This window comes from Schistocerca americana, unplaced genomic scaffold (assembly GCF_021461395.2).
Source record: "Schistocerca americana isolate TAMUIC-IGC-003095 unplaced genomic scaffold, iqSchAmer2.1 HiC_scaffold_708, whole genome shotgun sequence".
Classification (NCBI taxonomy): domain Eukaryota; kingdom Metazoa; phylum Arthropoda; class Insecta; order Orthoptera; family Acrididae; genus Schistocerca; species Schistocerca americana.
Genome location: NW_025726465.1, coordinates 15001 through 20000, shown reverse-complemented (window position 1 = coordinate 20000; position 5000 = coordinate 15001). Strand labels below are relative to the sequence as shown.

Genomic DNA, 5000 nt, shown 5'->3' with positions numbered 1-5000 from the left:
CTATATTGTACCTTAACCTAACCTATATTGTACCTTAACCTAACCTATATTGGGCCTTAACCTAACCTATATTGGGCCTTAACCTAACCTATATTGGGCCTTAACCTAACCTATATTGGGCCTTAACCTAACCTATATTGGGCCTTAACGTAACCCACGTTGCGCCTTAACCTAACCTATATTGTACCTTAACCTAACCCATATTGTACCTTAACCTAACCCATATTGTACCTTAACCTAACCTATATTGGGCCTTAACCTAACCTATATTGGGCCTTAACCTAACCTATATTGGGCCTTAACCTAACCTATATTGGGCCTTAACGTAACCCACGTTGCGCCTTAACGTAACCCACGTTGCGCCTTAACGTAACCCACGTTGCGCCTTAACGTAACCCACGTTGCGCCTTAACGTAACCCACGTTGCGCCTTAACCTAACCCATATTGCGCCTTAACCTAACCCATATTGCGCCTTAACCTAACCCATATTGCGCCTTAACCTAACCCATATTGTACCTTAACCTAACCTATATTGTACCTTAACCTAACCTATATTGTACCTTAACCTAACCTATATTGGGCCTTAACCTAACCTATATTGGGCCTTAACCTAACCTATATTGGGCCTTAACCTAACCTATATTGGGCCTTAACCTAACCTATATTGGGCCTTAACGTAACCCACGTTGCGCCTTAACGTAACCCACGTTGCGCCTTAACGTAACCCACGTTGCGCCTTAACGTAACCCACGTTGCGCCTTAACGTAACCCACGTTGCGCCTTAACGTAACCCACGTTGCGCCTTAACCTAACCCATATTGCGCCTTAACCTAACCCATATTGCGCCTTACCCTAACCCATATTGCGCCTTAACCTAACCCATATTGTGCCTTAACCTAACCTATATTGTACCTTAACCTAACCCATATTGTACCTTAACCTAACCTATATTGTACCTTAACCTAACCTATATTGTACCTTAACCTAACCTATATTGTACCTTAACCTAACCCATATTGCGCCTTAACCTAACCCATATTGCGCCTTAACCTAACCCATATTGCGCCTTAACCTAACCCATATTGCGCCTTAACCTAACCCATATTGCGCCTTAACCTAACCCATATTGCGCCTTAACCTAACCCATATTGCGCCTTAACCTAACCCATATTGCGCCTTAACCTAACCCATATTGCGCCTTAACCTAACCCATATTGTACCTTAACCTAACCCATATTGTACCTTAACCTAACCTATATTGTACCTTAACCTAACCTATATTGTACCTTAACCTAACCTATATTGTACCTTAACCTAACCTATATTGGGCCTTAACCTAACCTATATTGGGCCTTAACCTAACCTATATTGGGCCTTAACCTAACCTATATTGGGCCTTAACCTAACCTATATTGGGCCTTAACGTAACCCACGTTGCGCCTTAACGTAACCCACGTTGCGCCTTAACGTAACCCACGTTGCGCCTTAACGTAACCCACGTTGCGCCTTAACGTAACCCACGTTGCGCCTTAACGTAACCCACGTTGCGCCTTAACGTAACCCACGTTGCGCCTTAACGTAACCCACGTTGCGCCTTAACGTAACCCACGTTGCGCCTTAACCCAACACACGTTGCGCCTTAACCCAACACACGTTGGGCCTTAACCCAACACACGTTGGGCCTTAACCCAACACACGTTGGGCCTTAACCCAACACACGTTGGGCCTTAACCCAACACACGTTGGGCCTTAACCCAACACACGTTGGGCCTTAACCCAACACACGTTGGGCCTTAACCCAACACACGTTGGGCCTTAACCCAACACACGTTGGGCCTTAACCCAACACACGTTGGGCCTTAACCCAACACACGTTGGGCCTTAACCCAACACACGTTGGGCCTTAACCCAACACACGTTGGGCCTTAACCCAACACACGTTGGGCCTTAACCCAACACACGTTGGGCCTTAACCCAACACACGTTGGGCCTTAACCCAACACACGTTGGGCCTTAACCCAACACACGTTGGGCCTTAACCCAACACACGTTGGGCCTTAACCCAACACACGTTGGGCCTTAACCCAACACACGTTGGGCCTTAACCCAACACACGTTGGGCCTTAACCCAACACACGTTGGGCCTTAACCTGCTCTGTAATTGTCATACGACGCGTTAAATTAGTGTGGTGTTGCCTAACTGCAACCCCCGCAATATAGTTTGCTACTCGCACTGCCTGGTCCCCAGAGTATCGCTTCATGTTAAACACCTTGCAGCTATACACTGTAATGCGGATGGCAGCAGGACGTACATGCTCAATGCCCTTCGCAGTTGTTCATTGGCATTTGCATGGCGAAGCACAGCCTACGTTGTGGTACGGCGTGTGTCAACTGTCCGCTGATGTTGTACGTCCAAATCACACACTGTACTGCACATTGGTCCTCATGTACTGAATGATACATCGTGGTACATGTGTGACCGTACCACGACTGCGCCAACAACGGCGAACCATACGGTCCAAATATTGTGCACTCAGCTACGTGTCGTCTCCCTATAAGAGCTGGATTGCAGTATGGTATGCCGTGGATGGCGATCAGCATGAGCCGTCTGTTGATGTAGTGGCGCGTGTTGTCAGACGTAGTCGTCTCTTCTCACACACCGTGATAGCATGGTGCACTGCGTTCCACATCTGCGACATGCGACAGAGGCCGGTTGACAGTCGTTCGCGCAATGGACATCGCATACGTACGGGGGCCACCTTCCACGTGTTCGCGAAGCGTGCACATGTTGTTGCGTGTATGTGGGCAGACATAGTGTGTCGTGACACCTGACACAGGCATGCAACAATCGTTGAATTTGCAAATGGCGATGGACGTCTACGTTTGCTGGTGACGTTACGCAAATGAACAACTGGTAAACGGTTGTGGTGCGGTTGTTCTCGCTAGAGGTGAATCAGTGATGGCGACGATCGGTTGAGCTACCAACCGGTTGTTTCAGCGATACCCACCATGCCCACGAACGTGAATGGCATGTGGGTGTGAAGCGATACGCGGCGGTGGCTGGGTGGGACCGTCCCCGGCCGGTGAGGGGGGGCCTCCCGGCGTGCTGGCCGCGCGGTGCGTGGGCGCACGCGCTACAGCCGGCTGGTGGGGGCGGCCAGTGGCAGGCGCGCCGGCCGACGGAGGCGGCAGGCGGCGCAGCTGCGCGCCGGCGCACCCTGCACGCGGCGCCGTGCGGCCAAAGTAGGTCCTCGCGGGCCCGGTGCGAAGCGCGGTGGACATCTGCAGTGTGCTGGTCCGATTGAGGACTGTGTGCGCTGAGGATGCGCCGCCGCCCGGCGCTCGGCGCCGCGACGCCGTCTGCTGCTCGGTCGCCTCTGCGGTTCTCGCAGGTGGTTTGTATCGCAGCTGTGCGGACGTGTTGGCGCGTGCGCTGTGCTGGGAGAGTTCGCTTCGGCACCCAAGTGGGGCTTTTGTCCTTCTGTGGCGCTGGCGTTGGAGCTGCCGGCCACCGTAGGTGGCGCGTGTTGTCTCCCGCCGGCAATGCCACGACAGCACGCTCCCGGGCCTCTGTCGGCAGCGGCAAGCTCAGTTGGGAGCACGGGTGGTCGCACCTAAAGCGTCTACTCGCCAAACTCCGGGCGATTGCGCCTCTCTCGAACCCGACCAAGTACTTAGGACGGCGCTGCGCGCCGCCGGGACCTGAGAGGGTTTCGAGGTGTATTGTGCAGGGGAGCTCAGCCTCCTCCTGTTTGCAGAATAATTGAGCGGACGCTTGCGTGTTCGCGCGGGCCCCCGGGACACACTCCCGGGCGGCCGGCTGCTCAGCTCTAGTTGACGCAGCTCCCTGGTTGATCCTGCCAGTAGTCATATGCTTGTCTCAAAGATTAAGCCATGCATGTCTCAGTACAAGCCGCATTAAGGTGAAACCGCGAATGGCTCATTAAATCAGTTATGGTTCCTTAGATCGTACCCACGTTACTTGGATAACTGTGGTAATTCTAGAGCTAATACATGCAAACAGAGTCCCGACCAGAGATGGAAGGGACGCTTTTATTAGATCAAAACCAATCGGTCGGCTCGTCCGGTCCGTTTGCCTTGGTGACTCTGAATAACTTTGGGCTGATCGCACGGTCCTCGTACCGGCGACGCATCTTTCAAATGTCTGCCTTATCAACTGTCGATGGTAGGTTCTGCGCCTACCATGGTTGTAACGGGTAACGGGGAATCAGGGTTCGATTCCGGAGAGGGAGCCTGAGAAACGGCTACCACATCCAAGGAAGGCAGCAGGCGCGCAAATTACCCACTCCCGGCACGGGGAGGTAGTGACGAAAAATAACGATACGGGACTCATCCGAGGCCCCGTAATCGGAATGAGTACACTTTAAATCCTTTAACGAGTATCTATTGGAGGGCAAGTCTGGTGCCAGCAGCCGCGGTAATTCCAGCTCCAATAGCGTATATTAAAGTTGTTGCGGTTAAAAAGCTCGTAGTTGGATTTGTGTCCCACGCTGTTGGTTCACCGCCCGTCGGTGTTTAACTGGCATGTATCGTGGGACGTCCTGCCGGTGGGGCGAGCTGAAGGCGTGCGACGCGCCTCGTGCGTGCTCGTGCGTCCCGAGGCGGACCCCGTTGCAATCCTACCAGGGTGCTCTTGAGTGAGTGTCTCGGTGGGCCGGCACGTTTACTTTGAACAAATTAGAGTGCTTAAAGCAGGCAAGCCCGCCTGAATACTGTGTGCATGGAATAATGGAATAGGACCTCGGTTCTATTTTGTTGGTTTTCGGAACCCGAGGTAATGATTAATAGGGACAGGCGGGGGCATTCGTATTGCGACGTTAGAGGTGAAATTCTTGGATCGTCGCAAGACGAACAGAAGCGAAAGCATTTGCCAAGTATGTTTTCATTAATCAAGAACGAAAGTTAGAGGTTCGAAGGCGATCAGATACCGCCCTAGTTCTAACCATAAACGATGCCAGCCAGCGATCCGCCGCAGTTC

General features: G+C 52.3%; 1 non-coding gene across 1 annotated transcript in view; it reads left to right on the top strand.

The window, feature by feature from the left end:
* Positions 1 to 3845: 3845 nt before the first annotated feature.
* LOC124589570 overlaps positions 3846 to 5000 on the top strand; it is a 1910-nt gene continuing 755 nt past the window's right edge. Inside the window, exon 1 of the ribosomal RNA XR_006976090.1 lies at positions 3846 to 5000. This exon is cut by the window's right edge and continues 755 nt beyond it. This is a non-coding gene — a ribosomal RNA (small subunit ribosomal RNA).